Raw genomic sequence first — 21609 nt, 5'->3', positions numbered from 1 at the left:
TTTCAAACTCGACAACATTTTACACAAGGCCAAAAGGCGAAAAGTATTTTACACAATGCAAAAAAAAAATCTTAAAAGATTTATAAGAAATACATGAGATCTAAAAAACATTCCAACAATGTCAAAGTGTTTGGTACAACATTGAAAAGAAAAGTCCTTTGGTTGGCAGATGGTCGCGTGGTTTAAGGCGTTACCCGTGTACGCGGGCGGCCCGGGTCCGAATCCTGCCTGTGGCCCTTTGAGGCGTGTCTCTCCCCGCTCCTTCCCTGTTTCCGAGTCTCCACGGTCCTTCCTCTATCTAATAAAGACATGAAAAGACCCAAAAATAAACCTTTAAAAAAAAAATTCCTTCAACAGCAAAAAAAAGAAAAAAAAAGAGATTTTCACTGATTGTATTCAATGATCTTAAAAAAAAATCACAACACACAAAAATATTTAATGCAATAAAAAATGAACCAAAAAAAAAAAAAAGAAAAAAATCATGAACTTAAAAATATTTAATAAAATGCAAAAACATTTGTAAAAGTCTAAAAATGTGCAAAAAACTCTAAAAATTCAAAAACTTCCCTCAAAATACTAAATGGCTTATATTTCATGAGAAAAATGTTTAGGAAGTTTAAAAATAATTTACAAAACTAAAAAATATTTATTAATATATATATGAAAGATGAAATATATATGAAAGATTTCTTTTAATATTTCCCCAAACACAAAATATGGAAGTGATGAAAAAAAGGTTACTGATTATTTTCATAATTCAAATAAAATCAACAATATTTCATTAATTACTTTGTATTGAATAAAATGGTTGATTTCAAAGACGAAACTTTTGAAAGGAAAAGATAAAGATTTAAGGAAGACTTCATGAACCATTTCAGAAATAAAGAAATATTTATTATTTATTTCAATATTCATATACGTTAACTGGAAATAAAATTGAGAATTTGTTGAAATAAAGCGAGTAAAAGAAGAAAAGTGAGAGAGTGGTGAAGATAGTTTTTTGGACTCCCTTTCATTTGTTGGTTTATTTTTTATTGTGTTGTTTGTATTTTTTGTTCAATATGAAGATTTTTATTCATTCATTTAAAGAACAGAAAAAAAAATCAATGATATGAAAAAAAAATCAGAAATTTAAACAGAAATTCACAACATGCAGAAATGTTTTCATCCAACATGCAAAATAACGTTTCATATAACAATGAATAAATTTAGTGCAACAGAATATTCTTTATGGAGTTTTAGGGCCAAAAATGTTTGTGTAAAACAAAATGATTTTACAAAAGATAAAGAAAATTATTAATCGATAAAAAAATCTAGTGGAACAAAAATAATTTCAAAAAACAAAAACATTTTCGGAAAGTAAAAATATTTGAAAAATAGAACCACAAGTATAAAAAATAACTCATGGAAGAAAAACATTCTGCTAAATTAAAAATAATTCATGGAATGCAATATAAAAATAGTTAAATTTTCTGGAGAAGAAACCATTCATGAACGCAAAAAATATTTTATGAAACACAGAAATGTTTTTAGAAAGTTAAACACAAAAAAGATTAGGAAAAACTTAAAGGGTTAAAGAAAACTTAAGGAACCATTTCACTAAACTAAAAACAATAAAAAAACAAATCAGGAGGAAGATGAGTATCAGTGATAGAGGGATGAGGAAGATGAGTATCAGTGATAGAGGATGATGAAGATGAGTATCAGTGATAGAGGATGATGAAGAGGAGTATCAGTGATAGAGGGATGAGGAAGATGAGTATCAGTGATAGAGGGATGAGGAAGATGAGTATCAGTGATAGAGGATGAGGAGTATCAGTGATAGAGGATGATGAAGATGAGTATCAGTGATAGAGGATGATGAAGATGAGTATCAGTGATAGAGGATGATGAAGATGAGTATCAGTGATAGAGGGATGATGAAGATGAGTATCAGTGATAGAGGGATGATGAAGATGAGTATCAGTGATAGAGGGATGAGGAGTATCAGTGATAGAGGATGATGAAGATGAGTATCAGTGATAGAGGATGATGAAGATGAGTATCAGTGATAGAGGGATGATGAAGATGAGTATCAGTGATAGAGGGATGATGAAGATGAGTATCAGTGATAGAGGGATGATGAAGATGAGTATCAGTGATAGAGGGATGAGGAGTATCAGTGATAGAGGATGATGAAGATGAGTATAAGTGATAGAGGATGATGAAGATGAGTATCAGTGATAGTGGATGATGAAGATGAGTATCAGTGATAGAGGGATGATGAAGATGAGTATCAGTGATAGAGGGATGATGAAGATGAGTATCAGTGATAGAGGGATGAGGAGTATCAGTGATAGAGGATGATGAAGATGAGTATCAGTGATAGAGGATGATGAAGATGAGTATCAGTGATAGAGGGATGATGAAGATGAGTATCATTGATAGAGGATGATGAAGATGAGTATCAGTGATAGAGGGATGATGAAGATGAGTATCAGTGATAGAGGGATGATGAAGATGAGTATCAGTGATAGAGGGATGAGGAGTATCAGTGATAGAGGATGATGAAGATGAGTATCAGTGATAGAGGATGATGAAGATGAGTATCAGTGATAGAGGGATGATGAAGATGAGTATCATTGATAGAGGATGATGAAGATGAGTATCAGTGATAGAGGGATGATGAAGATGAGTATCAGTGATAGAGGGATGATGAAGATGAGTATCAGTGATAGAGGGATGATGAAGATGAGTATCAGTGATAGAGGGATGAGGATGAGGAGTATAATAGATGAAGAGGTGGATGAGGAAGAGTACACTGATGTTGATGTGGGCTCTGGCGGCTTGACCTTGGGGCTTCAGCGACAGCGGCGTTTTTCGCCGACTCGTCGTCGTCTGCAGGAGTGCGAGCGGCGCTCTAATTATCCCGCCGATCAGCCGCGACTTCAGACCGTCTCAAGGTTCTCTGCCAATGAAACGCCAGCTTTGTTCTCATCAGTCTTTTCACTCTGCTGCTACTCACACTGGCAGACTTATCTCATGCTGTAAACTCCGTCTAGCCTCAGGCTGCGGTGCTCAACATGAGGAGCTGGGACCCAATAAGGGCCCTCACAGGGCCTGCAGAGGATGAATAGAAAGTAAACACGGTTTCCTGATGCAGAGTTCTTCAGTGTGATGCTTGTGTTTAAATGACCAGAGTCTGGAGACAATGACGCTGTTCAAACAGACACAGACACATTTAAGAGAGGAAAAAATCACTGATTACCCCTTTAATCACCAAAATAGTTTAATCAGTTAAATGCTGCATGTGTGGATAGTGCATGAGAGGATGAGCGGGGTGAATGTTCACTTTCAGCTCTGAGAGCAACCATAAACATCCGTACCTCTCCAGACCGGAGCCAGACTCCGCTCAGGTCTCGCTGCTGGAGTTAGACCTGCAGAGTTAGCGCTGACGTTAGCTTCAGTGCTGCAGACAGACACGTCTACTCTCTTTAGCAGAAGTGTCGTCCGTAGAGATAGTTCAGCATGCAGCTCTGAGCAAAGGTTTTAGGTAGGTGGGATGTCTCACTTCTCATCAGTTACCATGCTGGACGTCGTTGCCATGATCGTGTTCAGCATGGATAAAAACATCCAGCCAATCATCGTTGTTGACAAATGTGGTCATTGGATTTTGTTGACGATCCGCTGCGTCCCTAACTGTCAGAAAGAGCACTGACTTCATGCGAGCACACAATCATTGGCTGTTCTAGAGGAGCGTGTCGTTCTTTTGGCGTTGCATCAGTTTTTATTTAAACCTCAGAAAAGCTGCAGAGGTCGTGACCTTGGAAACCTCAATGATACGTTCAACCTTGACTTGGTCTGACTCGGCACGGCGGGGGAATCCTGAGCGGCGTGTCCAGAGCTGATGAGGTGGCGTTTCGGGTCATTGGTGCTAAACGGCTGAGCTTCAGTGGGCATTGCTTTGTTCAAGAGTTGGCCGTTGTTTCTACTTCAAACTTTCCTCCTCTTCTTCTTCTGTTGCTATTTTGGTAGCTGTTTCAAAGTTTGGCGCTACTCAAAGCTCTGCTCTGTGAGACTGGAAAAGACCCTACCTATAGAAGCCCTGTCACACGGAGACGAAAACGATATATTGCCGTTTCGTTTTGAAAAAGACTAGGCGTGTAACGGTATTTGTATTCGTCCTGTACAGTCATGGTACGACCCTCACGGTTCGGTGCACGCAGTAATACGACGAATACGTCTGAGTGAGTATTAAAAAAAAGTCGAGTCCTCACTTCAGTCCAGGTGTGGAATGATCCTAAAAGCTGGCAGCAACCGCCATTACAGAAGAAGGAGCAGTTACAAAAACAAACGAAGAAGAGTGATGGCGTGCGTGGAGTTAGAGCCGCCGGCTTCATTTAAATCACCTGTTAGCACTGGTGGGCTGGCTCTGTGAGTCACATTAACTTTACCTTCAACTATCAGCCTCTGCAGCCGTGTCATAGGTAAAGTTATCCTCAGATTTCACACGGCTCTGACCTCTTTATCCTCCAAGATGGGCCGTGAAAAGTTCTCCCAAACTTTGTAGTCGGTCCCACTGGTTAAAAAAGTAGTCCGGAGCTGAAGTCCGTGTTGAAATCAGCAAAAAAGACGCTAATTTGCATACTTAACAAGCTAACTTGCAGTTGTGTGATGATACGTTCAAGTTGGCTGGGAAATTTTATTGTTTAAAGAATGGGTATGAATATGTCAATATATCGATTAAAATAACCTAGTTATTCAAAAATGTATTTATTTATTAATATTTTTAGTCATTGAAGAACTTTTGGAGGGAGGCCGCAGCATTATTTATAATTTAGATGTAATTTATTCAGCCTATTCATTTTAATAAGGTTTAATTTAAAAATTAAATTAAATTTGATTTATCCACTTCAATCACCGTATCAAACACGTACCGGACCGTGACTTCAAAACCGAGGTACGTAAAGACGGGATAGTTTCCCCGGGGTCTGGTCCAACCCATCCAACGCAGTCTTCAGTGAGCTGGATCAGGCCTGGAAAAGCACACCATGTTCCTCTGACCATCAGTCAGCATCCAGGCCTCACCAGAGTCCGTCTGTAGAGTTTATAGATCAGACAAGTATGAATATTTAATCTGGATCTGAAAACTGTTGGAAATACTGAAGATAGTGTAAGAACTCCCCATGGTTTGGTCCTTTTTAAATTAATGTAGATGTTTAAGTGTGAAACTTCTGCATATTTGTCGCTTAAAATCTTAAAATAGGATGCTCATCTGGACTTGTGAGGTGACTGTGAACACTAATGAGTTTTTTAATCAAATGTACCTTGCAGCACCACATTATGTAATAAGGTAATACATCTTCCATCCATCATGTAATAACGCCACATTTTCTAAGTCACTAAGTGGTTAGGGTTTGGGCAAGGTAGCAGGGTAGGTGTTTAGTCTAGAGCCCTGAAGGGGGGTTAGGTTTAGGCATAAGTCACCAAGCGGTTAGAGTTAGGGCAAGGCAGTAGGGTAGGGCATACCTTGGGGCCCACACTAAGTCCTATGGTTAGGATTATTACATAATGGGGCTTTACATACCTGGTTCCAGTGTCTGCAGCATGCTCTCAGACATCCTTGGTTTAGCTTTGCTCTTAGGTGTTAAAGGTAAATCCTGTGTAAAGGCTGGTATTCACAGTGATATTGTGAATTTTTCAGCCCCACTCTTTTCGGGCCGATTACGTCTGAGGAGGACAGATTTTTGGAGGCAGTGATTTCAGTAAATCCTACAGACTGCAGCGAGTGTTAAAACATTCAGTCCTCTTTTCTCTCCTATAAACGGCCCAGCTATAATAACCCGGGGTAAAACGAGCGGTGACGTCCTCTCGGTACATTTTGTGAACTCTTATATAACAGCCATGAGATTTGGATCTCTATAAGCTTAAGAGGAAGCTGCTGGAAATAGCCCGGCGCTCTCTCAGGAGCTGGGTCATACTACCAGCTGTGTTAATGATGCATTAGCACCACGAGGTGCCCACACAAAGGCCTCCTTTGATCAATCATTTAGCATCCACACTCACAGACATGCAGATGGTGGTTTCTGTACATGATGTGCCTGAAGAGGGAGGGGGGGTCATGGGGACTGGAAATCAGGACGCTTTTAGTTTCACAGGCTTCATAAGTTAGAGATGCTCCTTTACTCCCTGCGTTTGTTCCTCCTCCCTCATTCATGTTAGCGAGGCGGGAGAGTAAACGCTGATGGTCTGATCAGACTTTCATCACAGATCACATTCACATGGATCAAAGTTAAGGCCAGGACCCCAGTCAAACCCTTCTGAACATGCACTGGAAGCTCAGGAAATTTGGCACGTGCATGAACATTCTGACATTTCATTGGCCAGAGAAATTGGCATCTTAAATTGGCTGAATAGCGCCCCCTAGCAGTCTGCAGAAATACAGCCCCTGGAGCAAGTTTCACCTAGAAAGATGAAATTTTGTGAGCTTATCCAGCTTCTGAAGATGCACAAAAAAGTCTCTTATGATCATGGTGAATTCCCAACAGAAAGTCCACCATTTTGGCTCAAAAGTTGAAAATCTGCATATTTCTGGTCATTTGTAGTGCTCCTTCTAGGATTAACTAGTCCAACAGTGTTCATCCAATCAAGCTAAATTTTGGTACACAGGTAGAGAAGACCATCATGATGAAAACTTGTTAAAATGGTGAACAAAACTTGAATGGCGTGGTCATGGCGAGCCCTCAAATTTTTGTCCTTATGCGTGCATGGTCATATCTGTTTTAACCCTCAGAGCTCCAGCGGCATGGATCCATGCCACAGGCACACCCCTTTGTAAATTGCTTGGTAACTTTTGAACCGTAGGTCATAGGCACTAACTTGTTTATTCCTGTGAAAGCTCTGTGTTGTGCCTTTCTAAATATGTTCTTCATGCATTCGTAGCTCTTACAGAACATTTTCTAGTGAGCCCAGGACTTGGCTGACTTCCCAGGGTCTCTGAAGACAGAGTTGTCGAGTACAACAAGAAGCGACACAGTTTAGAAAAACGTTAATAACTTCTGAGCCATAAGTCATCGACACTTTTTTCCTCTGAAGGCTGACCATTTTGCCGTCTGTTTGCTACCCTCAATGTCTCCGTAGCCCTTAAGGACGCCGTTCTAGCGAGCCCAGAACTTTGATGACTTTTCGGGGTCTTTGAATATTAAATTCACGGCGTTAGATCTGATAACAAGCGTCTTTTTGTCCATTTTTAATCCATTTTCGATCATGTACTTTCGCTTTCTTTAGTGGGCAGTGCCATACTTGTTGAGGGCAGTGTTTAGATGCAAAGCATTGTGGGAGCTGTAGTCAACCAGTTGCTTCTCTCCTGCTTAAAGGAACAGCACAAATGAATCTGACTGCAAAAAATCGCGTGGACCTTCTCTTGTATTTATGTAGATATTTTGAAAACCGTCAATCTCAGAATGTTTATTTTTTCACTGTTTTGTCCCCAAGAGATGAAGAACAAGTCTGTGCAAAGAAAAGGCTTCATCACTGTTGTTTACTGTGTGTTATCAATGAAAATCTTTGAGCTTCAAACTCCAATTTGTTTTTTTAATTTTGTCTTTAGAGTCATAACTTTTTCATAATTTAAGGGACATTTCTGTAGTAGATATATTCTTAAAGCCCAGGTTGTCCTGAAAAAAAAAAGATGTTTAGAGTTTGACTGTTCACCACAGGGTTAATGTTTTACAAGCTTTTTAAGAAAGAAGTCCAGACGAGACATGATGGTGAAAAAATAGCTGTGAGCTGTAAGGGTTAAAGACGAGACTTTTTAGCCTTTTATTGGATAGGATAGCTGAAAAGAGAAAGGGGGCATGGGGAGAAAGAGTTGGGAAAGACATGCACCAGACAGCACAGAGACCAGGAAATGATCCCGCGACCAGGGCGTCTAGGACTGGGGCCTCCTATCCGCTGAACCAACGCCTGTGCATGATCATATCTGACCCAGACTGTATGTGGATGATGACGGTCTAGACCTGAACACGTTCATACGACAGGCTTTAGGTTCAGCTATAGCACCTCCTAGTGGTGTCATGGTAAACCTTCATATCTGTTGCACAGATACGCATCAAATTCCCTTAGTAGATTTAGTGAGTTTTGCACTTCCTGTTTCATGGCGAACAAAAGATCAGATTTGACCATGGTATGTCTTTTATAGCGGTGCGTGCTGAAGGTCTTGGATGTTAAATGAAATGAAAGATGGTGCTGTAAACACCTTATTTTAACAGTTGAAAGCATCAAGAAGCACAAAAGATTTATGGAGAACATGTTGAGTTTTGCTTTCAGTTTCTAACGTTCAAGTAAAACAGAGAGAGAGCGAGAGAGAGCTGTCTAAACAGTCCAAAACTTTGGCAAAGTTTGGCCTTGAGGGTTAAACTGACGAGAAGTGAGGATCCTCTCAAACCAAGAGTTTGTGGTTTTTTTAGGTAAACAAAGAAATCCATCAAAATTAGTCTGAAAATATTAAAAAGTTGGTTTTTTATTGGATTTCCAGGCCGTCTTAGTTCAAATCTTGTGCTGATAAGAAGTTTGGGTTTGGGTATTTCTCCTCAGTGATTTTGTTTCCTCCTCTTCTCCCTCCCCCAGCGCCCCGTCCCATCCAGTTTGCCCTTGTTCCACTAAAACGTCTTTAAACTTTCTATTAGCTCGACCGGCTCCTTCTGATCTTCCGTCCGTCCTCCTAATTTGTCACTTCATTTCCCAGGATATTTCCTCATTAGCTCCTTTTTGGGAGTTGTTTTATTGCCTCCTCTTTTCTGTCTTTCCGCCGTGCCCTTGTTCGCCTCGACGTGCAAACCGAACTGCCTACAGCGCCCTGACAGAGACGGATGGATGGGTGGATGGTTGCAGTTTGTGGTTAGACTGATGGCTCGCTTTGCCCTTGGTGGAGGTGAAAATCTGATCCGTTCTTCCTCGTTGGTGTGGGTAGATCGGCAGTGAACCCTGCCTCACCCGGGCCTGTCCACTCCGGTTACAGCGGTGTCACTTTCAGGGGGAAGTTTGGGTGTCGTGCCAGAGCTGAGTTTGGTTTTGGGAGGATTTAGACGAGGCGAAAGCTTTCTGTGGTGAAGAAGATCAAATTAGAGATCAGAGCGCGGTCAGACGGGCCTTTAAACCTTTGTGCATTCATGTTTATGAGTCAGACGTCATAAAGAGAGGAAGTCACATCAGCGTTCAGTGTCCAGGCTTAATATCACTGTGGAACAAAGGTAGACCATGCAGCAGGAGAGGCTTCATAATCTACTGATATCTGCAGGACAGAGCTCAGTCTGTAACCAGAACCACTGCAGATACACACAGGCAGGGTGGAGGCTTAGAGGTTAGAGAGTGTGATGGTCATTGGAGATTTGACTTTATGTCAGGGGTGTCAAACTCAACACAGCAGGGGCCGAAATCTGAACACCAAAAACATCAAAATGATAAGTTTAAAGCACTGATCATCAACTGGCGGCCCAGGGGCCATATCAGGCCCCCCAAAGCTTCCTGTCCGGCCCCCGAAGAATCATATATTTCAGAAAAGGAGGAAAAGAAGGTGCTGTGGTTTTAAGAGTATCCTTTGGCTTTAAATGTCTGCAGCTGTTAAATCTGTCCCACAAACAATGAACACTGAAATAGTTTTAGGGTTAAGGTTGGCAGGACCAGATAAAGTGGTGAAAAGAGGTTCAAATGTGGCAAAAAGTGGTTAAAGAGGGAAAAATGAGCAAAAAGTATCAGAAATTGGTTAAAAATGAAAAAAAAAATGAAAAAGTAAAGAAAATGGATAAAAGAGTGGCACAAAGGGGATAAAACATGCAGGAAATGTGGTTTAAATGGGTTAAAGAATGACAATAGTTGGGTTAAAAGAGGCAAAAAGGGTTAAAATGAGTTAATACTGGTGCTGAATCATGGTGGTGGAGGGCCCCTTCTCTGGGATTTTCTGGGGCTCAGCTAGTTCTGTTGTCAGGTCTGCTGCATGATCGATAACGGGGACTGGTCTCACTGGTAATGACTAAAAATGTCCTGTGTTTAGAAAGAAGATAAAAATATGTTAACCAGACCAAAATATTGATTTAATTTTTGTTTATTTCAAAGTCTGGCCCCCAGAGTTTCTGTCCAGTCTAAATCTGGCCCTCGTGCAGAGATACGTAATGACCCCTGGTTTAAAAGCTCAAAATCTGACAAAAAAAGTCAAAATATTAGTTAAAAAGGTCAGAACCAAAAATCAAAAGTGAAAATAATGTTTCCAAAAGGCAAATATATGAGATGGAAAGTAAAAATCAGGAGTTTAAAATGTTGAAAAATGGGATTACAAATCAAAGGAGTTGAAAAAGGTCACAATATGAGATAAAACAAAATGTTGAGTTCAGGAGGTCGAGATAAAACTTAAAGTTTAATATTGTGAGACTAAAAAGTCAAAATATGAGATGAAATTTGAAATCATGATCTTGAAATTTTAAAATATGACTTGAAATGTAAAATTGGAATCTAGAATTTCACAATATGAGATTAAAAAGTCAAAATGCTAAGTTTAAGACGGTCATTGAAAATGAAAACACAAACTAATGATTTTTACTCTTTATTGCTCACGTTTTTACGACTTAAAGGATATTTCAAATCTTCAAGGTTAAATTTACATTTCTATACTGGAGGAAATCTGCAGTCCCCAGTCCTGCGGGCCAGCTCTGATTAAAATTTGATGTGATCGTGTGGGCCGGCTAAAACTGCACCACGGGCCGGATTTGGCCCCCGGGCCTTGGGTTTGACACCCCTGTTATAGATAACTGTCAGCAGAGCTGAGTCACACAGAGACGATGAAGAGCTTCCTTCCTGCGGTGGTAAATCGGTCCAGTATCGTGTCTAACATCGTATCTAACATGGCTGACCATCAGACCAGTATTATTGTTTGGTGTCATACTGTAGTATATTATGGGATGGCAGCCTCACATACAGCATACTACTGTCTGACTGGATGGAAACGTCACTGTCATTGCTGTTTGGAGACGGTCACTGAAGGCCCCCGGGGTCGAGAGAGCAGAGGAAGTCTCTGTGACAGAGGGGGAGTGGCTTCCTTTAGTCTGGTAAAGACTGAGTCTGAAGTCTGAAACTGGAACCAGCCAGGACAGTACAGATCTGAGAACAACGTTGTTGGTCGTGGTGCTTGTAGCTTGTTTGAAGTGGGTTACCAGAAATAAATGGGGACAAATTTCCCTGAGGGGACAATGAAGTGTATCGTATCGTAAAAGGATAAACTGACACTGGCCCGTCTGGGTGTGGAGGATGCTGGGAGAACGTTACCTGTCTGACTGTGAAGTTTGGTGCAGGAGGGATAATGGTATGGGACTGTTTCTCAGGGTCTGGGCTAGACCCCTTATCTCCAGTGAAGGCCAGTCTTAAGACATTCTGGACAATGCTACGCTTCCAACTGTGTGGCAACAGTTTGGGGAAGACTCTTTTCTATCCCAGCATGGCTGTGGCCCAGAGACCAGAGAAGGACTAGAGACCAGAGAAGAACTAGAGAGACATGGTCTGATGAGTTCAGAGTCCTGACCTCAACCCCATCCAGCACCTTTGGGATGAACTGGAACAGAGATTGTGAGCCAGGCCTACTGGTCCAACATCAGAGCCTGACCTCATACATGCTCTACAGGATGAATGGACACACATTCCCACAGAAACACTCCAGGATGTTGAGGAAAGCCTCCAGAGAAGAATGGAGGCTGTTAGAACTGCTAAAGGGGGCAGCTGGATCTGGATACTATGACACTACAGCCCCTGTTGGTGGAATGGACATGTGGTCAAATACTTTTGTCCATATAGAGTTGCCATCCATCCCTCGTCTGCATTGCTTATCCCGTTGGGGGTCTCGGCTGTCATTGGGAAAGAGGCGGAGCTCACCCTTACTGGTCGCCTCTTTCCCACACAGGAACTCCACACAGGAAGGCCCTGCAAAGCAGGAAGCGTCTCGCAGTGGCGGTACAGGGGTCTTGCGCTAACCCCGCCCCCGAAGTGAAACATGATTGTTCTGGGTGTGGATGCTAACTAGAACACCTCTCTCATGCAGGTAGGATGTGGTAAAAGGATGGGGAGTGGCTCTCTCTTTAATTCAAACACCACAGAGGTGAAGGCCCAGATATGACTCAGCATCTTTCTTTATCCTTGTTTTAGTGGTTCTGACGTCTGCTGTAGAGTCGCTGTCAGCCTATCAGCTTGCTGGGAGGATCCTCTTGTTCTTATTTAGCCTTGCTGGGACCCCCATCATTGTTTCAGGACCCCCCTCAGGGAATCCTGCCTTATCTTATCTGCAGAATGCACCAAATCACATCAAATGTTGTTCTATCCTCTATGTCTGCATCGGATACTTGACCTAAGGCAGGGGTGTCAAACTCAAGGCCTGGGGGCCAAATCCGGCCCGTGGTGCAGTTTTACCCGGCCCACAGGATCATATCATATTTTAATCAGAACTCAGAAGAAAGAATTTAACCTTCAATTTTTAAAATACCCTTTTTTAAGTTGTAAAAATGTGAAAAAGTAAAGAGTAACAATCATGAGATAGAAGTAAGGAATGAGGAGAGAAATTCATTTGTGTTTTCATTTAATATTTTCAATTTGCATCTCTAAATTCTGTCTTAAACTTAGCATTTTGTCTTTTTATCTCATACTGTGAACTTTTGTATTTCAATTTTAAATTTCAAGTCATATTTTAAAATTTCAAGATCATGATTTCAAATTTAATCTCATATTTTGCCTTTTTAAACTCTTAACTTTGACTTTTAATCCCATGTTTGACTTTTTAAACTCACAATTTAGAATTTCATCTCATATTTTTAGCCTTTAGATTCACAATCTTAAATTTTAAGTTATATCTTGACCTCTTAAACTCATGATTTTGTTTTCTCATCTCATTTTGTGACCTTTTCAACTCCTACATTTGATTTGTAATCCCATTTTACAACCTTTTAAACTCATGATTTAATCTTATTTTTTGACACTTTAGATTCACAATATAAAATTTTAAGTTATCTCTCAACCTCTTTAACTAAACATTTATTTTTTTCTCTAATATTGTGACCTGTTTTTACTCCTTTGATTTGTAATCCCATATTTTGACCTTTAAACTGCTGATTCTTACTTTCTGTCTCATATATTTGCATTTTAAAAACATTATTTTAACTTTTGATTTTGTGTTCTGACCTTTTTAACTAATAGTTTGACTTTTTATCTCAGATTTTGAGCCTTTAAACTTATCATTTTCACTATTTTTTTTTTAATCATCAGTTTTTCTCCCCCTCATTGTTTTACCTGTGAAAATAAGGTTTACCCTTTATGGTTAAATGTTGACCCAGTTGGGCCCTCAGGTTAGAGCTAAATCCAGATTCTGGCCCCGCTGTGGTTGAGTCTGACACCCCTGATCTAAGGCGTGATTCAGCACCACATCCTTCAACAATCCCAGGTTTGGATCATCGAGGACTTTTCTGTAATCGGACCAAGTTTGAGCTGGATGGGACTGAAAACTCTGGAGGAGTTTGTTCATCAGATATCTCTGACGACAGATTTACACCAAAAATTAAAAATAACTGCACAATACTTCATTTTAGAGTGGAGCCATCAAACGGGGGTTTAATTGGGCTGAGAGAGAAAGAATAGGAATATTTATTGAGGAAATCCAGTCCTTAAAGGGCCTGGAGTTCTGGTCCTGATCAGGCTGAATAGATCTGCCGCTATGGAGAGGAAAAGGGGCTTCGGGTTTGTTTTCTCTGTTTGTTTAAAGAAAAAAAATCTGATCACATCTGCCTCTCAAAAGGAAAATTTGCTGCTTTCGTAATTTGCAAATGACTGTTGTCACCGCTGCAGTTTTATTATTTCCTCCATAATTACGGAGCGCCGAACAATTCCCTCTCCACAAATACTGTACGAGTAATTACAAGGATGCGCGGAGGCAAGCTGAGCCCGACAAAATGGGACGCAGCCAAGCGGCATATGACTCCCCTCGTCAGAAGTTGGCCCGGAGTCCTGGAGGCCGATCCAGTGATGCAGCAAAACATGACACTGTTGTGGTTTTTCCTCTCTTTCTCCTCCTTTTCTCGGTGGAGCTGGCAGAGGCAGCGCTGCTCCTCATCGACACGAAGCGAGACCGCCGCTGCAGCTCTGGCCTGCAGCTCCGTCTGCCTGTTCTCTACATCCTTCGCTCCTCTTTCCTCTGCTCTCTCTGAACGTCTCGTTTCTGTCTCTCCTCCTACACTCTCTCGTCCGTTTCCTTCAGCTTGTTTTCTGTTGATCTGCCTCACTTTTTTCTCTTTCTCTCTGGCTCCTACACACTCGTCTCCCTCCACCTCTTCCTATACATGTGCTCTCTGCTCTCTTCTCTTCAACTCCGCCCACACTCTTTGCTTTTCCTCTCGCTTTATCTCGCTGTTTTCATCACTTCTCCCCTTGAAGCAGCTGGCAAAAGAGTTATAAGCAAAGCAGCGTGATCAGAAGTGGAAAATATGAATGGAAATAGAAGCGTTTTAGTTTCAAGACTGCGAGCAATGATTCTTATTATCCTCTCTGAGTCCATCTTTGTAAAAAATCAGCAGGATTTGGCAGATTTCCACGTCTATAAAAGATAACTATGAGCATTTTTAGCTCCGGTTCATGTTCTCAATTTACTGGAAACAGTCGAGGCTGAAAACAGTCTTTGCAACCATCAGACACGCAGACAAAGAGCCGTTAGGATCCATAGTTTTATACCACGCTCAGGTGGTCTCCTCCCGGTCAGGACTACCATGCTGCTCCTGAGCGTGCTGCTGTATTTACAGTCTGATTGGTGGGCAAATCTGCCAAAGACGACCATGGCGACCCCATTTGTTCATGCTCCCTGCAGACAACAGAGTCCGTTCTGCAACAGTGGATGTTGTTTTTAAGACTCCAGTGACCCTCTTCCCACTTCCACATCTACTGTTCAGCTCAGAGGATGAAGAGACAGTAGACTTCACAGCCCAGCCTTCAGATGAGGGCCTCGTACTCAGACGTGGTTGTGCTCACATCTCCTGCAGACCCTGGATTTCCACATATTCTACCTGCACCACAATCTAGCTTTGCTCTGACTGAGGAACGCCCTTGTCCACTACACCTGTTCATGCAGGACCAGTGTGTAAACTCCGGGTCTGAGTTGGTTTTTAGATGAAGCTCTGTGGTTTTCCACTTTAAAAGTAGACTTTACTTCATCAGTGGTGCTGTAGGAGCTCTGTGGACCCCTGAGCAACCACTGACCTGTAGCCTGTACCAGCAGATGAGACGGGATGTTGATGTAGTGATGATTTACTGCAGGATCAAGAGCTGGGTTGTGGAGTTGACCGGATGCTTTGCATGATTGTCCTCCTGTGTGGATCTATGAGAAAGGGTTTGGCTGCAGCTGGTGTTGGTGTTTATCTCAGGTAAAGGGGAGCAGAATTGTGTTCCTGGGACACCAGAGATGGACCAGAGCATGCATACAAGGGAACCGCTTTGATTGCATTTACTTGAGGAGAGGGAGGATTAAATGCCCAGTGCTGCAGCTCCAAATAGTGGTCAAAGGTCACTGTTTCGGCTCTATTCTTACCCTCAAGACTTCATGGATTGAAGTGCAAAGACAAATTAAAATCCTCTATCTAAAATCTGATGGGGCAGAGTCCGACAACGCTCACATGTGGTCCATTTTCTCAAAGCTGTCAGGTTTTATTCAGTCTGGTTTGTCCCAGTAAACACCGGGACAAATCTGATGTCCATCCAGTCTCGCTCGTTGTGATGGGACATCTGGATCGTTTGGCTCAGCTCAGGAATAAAGCCGTACTCGCCCCCCGCAACAGGAGCATCCACCAAGGCCACAGAAGGCTCTAACATAAAAACAGACAAACGTAAGAACCTGAAACAGAAAGGAGCCATTCAGGATCATAGAAGAAAGAAATGCTGCCGCATTAAAGGGTCAGACCAGTCCTGCAACATAAGAGAAGAGCTAACTTGTATTTCTGATTAGGATGCACTCACCCGTCCTTTACTCTCAGAGGCGCCTAACCACCAGGCGGATTTCTCGAAACCTACAGATTCAACAAAAGAAAAGTTTGAAAGTCAGAAAGTTTGCTGAGACAGAACAGGAAGTATCTGAGCCAACTTTCAGACTCTGAAGCTTTGGATGCTCCGCGCTCATCCTCAGGGTCTTTCTCCTTTCCTAGCAACGACCTGACCCAGGACCTGAGCTGGGCCAAGTCCAAATTTATCTCCAGTTTAACCGGGTCACCGAAGGTCAGGCTGTGTTGCTGCAGGTTTTTGGAGAGAGAAAAGGAGAGCGCAAACTCTACTGAAAGTGCAAGAGAAAGTACAGAAAGTGTTTTTAACTAGAGCGGTTTTTAATCAGCCGAGAATCGTGCTGCTGCTGCTGCCGCTGCTGGCGTTTGTGTCCGTGCCAAGTCTTAAAAATCTCCAAGCTGATTCGAGTGTCTTCAGGTCCCTTTTGGATCAGGTTTGGTTGGGTTTTCTAGTTCTGAAAGGGACCAGAGTGTTGCATCTTTAAAGAAATATCAGATCCAGTAGAAGCAGCTCTGAACAATCAATGGTTAGATGTTTGATTTCAGCTTTCATTAGAAGAATATGCAGTAAACAGTGATGTAAATGCATGAGTTTAATAAATCATGAGATTATTTCAGTCTCATTGCACAACACAGCCGTTGTAGCAGGGCTCTGGATCCGCTCAAACTATAAAATACATCTCCTGTGCATGCAGAGCCGATCCAGGCAGCGAGAGCATGAAGTATGTCCAACATTAAGTGTCACTTGGGAATAATAACAGCTTGCCCAACGCTAATTAAGTGCTGAAATACTCTCCGTTTTTTGGCAAACGTGCTCTCCCCTTTAAAATGATTGGGATACCTTTTCAAAGCTTCGACTTTGCTGATAGAAAACACACCAAAAACCTCATTTTGTGAAATTATCTGCAATATTTTTCAACTTTCTGGAGGAATTTTCGATCAAGTGGAGCGTCTGTCTTCTTTTTATCTGCCGCTTGCATTATTCCTGCCCTTCCCTTTCTCCTCCTCCTTCTTTATGTTTATCTCCTCGCCGTCTTCTTTCTTTCTTTCCTTCGCCGTCGTCTCTCTCTTTCTGTCTGCCAGGCCGTGGCCTAGTTAAAGCGTCTTTTGCTTTGTGCCTGGTCGCTTTCATCAGCTTCAAACTTTTCTATCTCTTCCCCTTTATCTCCTATATCTCCTCCCTCCTTTTACCTGCGTTTTCCCTTTGTCCTCCTTTAGTTTCAGCCTCTCTCCTCGTATTTATCCATACCTGCCGTTTCCTCTCCTCTTCCTCTCTGCGTCTGATTTTACCTCTCTCTCTGCTCCATTGTGTGGATGATAGCTGTCAGGAGATCTCATCACTGAGTCTCTCTTATTACATGATTACAGGGTAATTATCCTGTGAAGTTGTCTTTGCCCGAGTCTATGAAAGACGCTTAATGTCTTTTTAATGGCTTTTGGAGTTTGGAGACTTTTTTTCTTGCTTTTGTAGTCGCCGTGGACGCTTCAGTTTTCTGCATTTACATGTGATTGGCCTGGAACAGCGTGCCCTGATTAAGTGGCACTCGCAGTCGTTGTAATTTTCGGGCGCTTCAAGTTGTCAGTCACACTCCCGTTATTTTTAACTTCTGGCCCTGGCTTTGTCGGTAAACGCCGACGTCTGACAGTTTAGGATGCAGCTGGATGTTTGGGATTGGACCACAGCTGATTGGCTCCATAAATCAGATGTTTATAAAAGGGCCGTCAACAGTTAGTCATTGTTAATCAGGTTCCACTTCAGCACACTTAAGTTCATCCACATCTGCTTCTCCCTGCAACCACAGTCATGTAAAACAAGTCCACCACTGGTCCTTAAAGTCTCAGTTACCTTTAAAGACTCACAGAAAGCTCAGAGGATAATCAGAAGCAGACCACAGAGCTGGCTGGCCCCTGATAAACCCAGAAAATGGCCCCCGATAAACCAGAGAATGGCCCCTGATGAACCCAGAGAATGGCCCCTGATGAACCCAGACAATGGACCCTGATAAACCCAGAGAATGGCCCCTGGTAAACCCAGAGAATGGCCCCTGATGAACCCAGACAATGGACCCTGATACACCCAGAGAATGGCCCCTGATGAACCCAGAGAATGGCCCCTGATGAACCCAGGGAATGGCCCCTGATGAACCCAGAGAATGGCCCCTGATGAACCCAGACAATGGACCCTGATAAACCCAGAGAATGGCCCCTGGTAAACCCAGAGAATGGCCCCTGATGAACCCAGACAATGGACCCTGATACACCCAGAGAATGGCCCCTGATGAACCCAGAGAATGGCCCCTGATACACCCAGAGAATGGCCCCTGATGAACCCAGAGAATGGCCCCTGATGAACCCAGAGAATGGCCCCTGATGAACCCAGAGAATGGCCCCTGATGAACCCAGAGAATGGACCCTGAGAAACCCAGAGAATGGCCCCTGATAAACCAGAGAATGGCCCCTGATGAACCCAGAGAATGGCCCCTGATGAACCCAGAGAATGGCCCCTGATAAACCAGAGAATGGCCCCTGATGAACCCAGAGAATGGCCCCTGATGAACCCAGAGAATGGCCCCTGATGAACCCAGAGAATGGCCCCTGATGAACCCAGAGAATGGCCCCTGAGAAACCCAGAGAATGGCCCCTGAGAAACCCAGAGAATGGCCCCTGATGAACCCAGAGAATGGCCCCTGATGAACCCAGAGAATGGCCCCTGATGAACCCAGAGAATGGACCCTGAGAAACCCAGAGAATGGCCCCTGATAAACCAGAGAATGGCCCCTGATGAACCCAGAGAATGGCCCCTGATAAACCAGAGAATGGCCCCTGATGAACCAAGAGAATGGCCCCTGATGAACCCAGATAATGGCCCCTGATGAACCCAGAGAATGGCCCCTGATGAACCAAGAGAATGGCCCCTGATAAACCAGAGAATGGCCCCTGATGAACCCAGAGAATGGCCCCTGATAAACCCAGAGAATGGCCCCTGATAAACCAGAGAATGGCCCCTGATGAACCCAGAGAATGGCCCCTGATAAACCCAGAGAATGGCCCCTGATAAACCAGAGAATGGCCCCTGATGAACCCAGAGAATGGCCCCTGATAAACCAGAGAATGGCCCCTGATAAACCAGAGAATGGCCCCTGATGAACCCAGAGAATGGCCCCTGATGAACCCAGAGAATGGCCCCTGATGAATCCAGAGAATGGCCCCTGATGAACCCAGAGAATGGCCCCTGATAAACCAGAGAATGGCCCCTGATAAACCAGAGAATGGCCCCTGATGAACCCAGAGAATGGCCCCTGATGAACCCAGAGAATGGCCCCTGATAAACCAGAGAATGGCCCCTGATGAACCCAGAGAATGGCCCCTGATGAACCCAGAGAATGGACCCTGAGAAACCCAGAGAATGGCCCCTGATAAACCAGAGAATGGCCCCTGATGAACCCAGAGAATGGCCCCTGATAAACCAGAGAATGGCCCCTGATGAACCAAGAGAATGGCCCCTGATGAACCCAGATAATGGCCCCTGATGAACCCAGAGAATGGCCCCTGATGAACCAAGAGAATGGCCCCTGATAAACCAGAGAATGGCCCCTGATGAACCCAGAGAATGGCCCCTGATAAACCCAGAGAATGGCCCCTGATAAACCAGAGAATGGCCCCTGATGAACCCAGAGAATGGCCCCTGATAAACCCAGAGAATGGCCCCTGATAAACCAGAGAATGGCCCCTGATGAACCCAGAGAATGGCCCCTGATAAACCAGAGAATGGCCCCTGATAAACCAGAGAATGGCCCCTGATGAACCCAGAGAATGGCCCCTGATAAACCCAGACAATGGTCTCATATTGGACCTGAAATTGTGTCACTGGGTTCTGATACACAGCTCACCTTCATGCCTGATTTTAGACCCCTTGTCATCAATGTTTCTTTTTCCACCTTTAACCAATCTTTACCACTCTCACCTCTTTTTTCTACCCTTTAACTCCTTTCACTACTTTTTTCAACCCTTTCCTGCAATGTTTTTGCAGATTTGTGCCACTGTTTGCCCCTTTTTCTCACACTAAACCCCTATTCTACTTCAGCTACTTCAGCTTTAGCTACATGCTAAATATCTGCAACAATAATTGGCCAGGCTGATAATCGGTCTACCCCTACTCCCAGGCACAGTCAGGTAGGATGGGGACCATCCATGGACAGACATTTTCAGGTCTAACCAGAGATGTTGGATAGGGTTCAGGTCAGGGCTCTGGCTGGGCCCCTGTAGAACATTTACAGAAAGGTGAACCTTCAGTCCAGTCTGAGGTCCTGAGTGCTGTGGAACAGGTTTCACTGAGGATATCTCTGTATGTTTCTCCATACAGCTTTCCCTCAACCCTGACCAGTCTCCCAGTCCCAGCAGCTGAGAAACACCCCCACAGCATGATGCTGCCACCACCATGCTTCACTGTTGGGATGGTACTGAGCAGCTGATGAGGGGTGCATGGTTTCCTCTAGATATAAGCTTTGGAATTGAGGCCAGTCAGTTCAATCTTGGTTTCATCAGACCAGAGAATCTTGTTTCTCACAGTCTGAGCATCCTTCAGGAGTTTTTAGGAAAATGCTAATCAGGCTTATGTGTTAAACACTGAATCTTCTGTCTAGTCTCTCTGCTATAAAGCCCAGATCAGTGGAGGGCTGCAGTGATGGTTGTTCTTCTGGAACTTTGTCCCATCTCCACACAGGATCTCTGGAGCTCAGTTAGAGTGACCATGGTTCTTGGTCTCCTCTCTGATCCCTCGATGGCGACCAGCTCTAGAAGAGTCCTGGTTGGTCCAAACTTCTTCATGTGAGAATTCTGGAGGCCGCTGTTCTCTTGGGAATCTTCAGAGCAACAGAAATGTTTCTGTAGTCCTTTCCAGATCTGTGCCTGTCAACAGTCCCATCTCTGAGCTCTGCAGCTCCTTTGACCTTTGACCCTTGGTTTCTGCTCTGGTATCATTGTCAGCTGTGAGGCCTTCTAGAGAGAGGTGTGAGCCTTTAGAATCATGTCCAATCAGGTTATATTAGCACAGGTGGACTCCAGTCAAGGTGTAGAAACATCTCAGAAAAGAGACATGGAGAAACCTGAGCTGCATTTACTCTAATACTGGTGTTAATAGGATATTTCAGTTTTTATTTTCAGGTTTGCAAAAAAAAATCTAAAATTCTGTTTTCATTTTGTCATGACGGGATTCTGAGTTTAGATTAATGAGAATTAAAATGCTTATTTTTTACTGTTGCATCAGACTGCAAAATATTAAAAAAAGTGAAGGGGGCCAGAAACCAAACATTTGGAAAGTAGAGCAAATTTCTTCTTTCTAAATGATACTTGATCAATCATCCATCTCTCCATTAAAGCCTGATCAATCACTAATTGTTTCAGCTTTCAGGTGTAAAATTTAAAATGCAAACTACAGCTGTGACAGCTCCTCAGGAATCACAATCAAAAAAATCTCTCTGGTTTGAAACTCTGACGCCTGTATCGGTCCCTAAAATATAGTTGAGTTTGAATGATTTCCAAAAATACCTCCATTGTTTTTGTTGTC

The 21609-nt window shown here is 43.1% G+C and overlaps 1 protein-coding gene across 1 annotated transcript in view; it reads left to right on the top strand.

Annotated features, from left to right (window-relative positions):
• Positions 1–21609, top strand: part of LOC121523325 (zinc fingers and homeoboxes protein 2) — a 92315-nt gene that overhangs the window by 35824 nt on the left and 34882 nt on the right. The window lies entirely within an intron of this gene.

This window comes from Cheilinus undulatus, linkage group 16 (genome assembly GCF_018320785.1).
Source record: "Cheilinus undulatus linkage group 16, ASM1832078v1, whole genome shotgun sequence".
NCBI classification, from domain to species: domain Eukaryota; kingdom Metazoa; phylum Chordata; class Actinopteri; order Labriformes; family Labridae; genus Cheilinus; species Cheilinus undulatus.
This window is presented reverse-complemented; position numbering and strand designations above follow the sequence as displayed.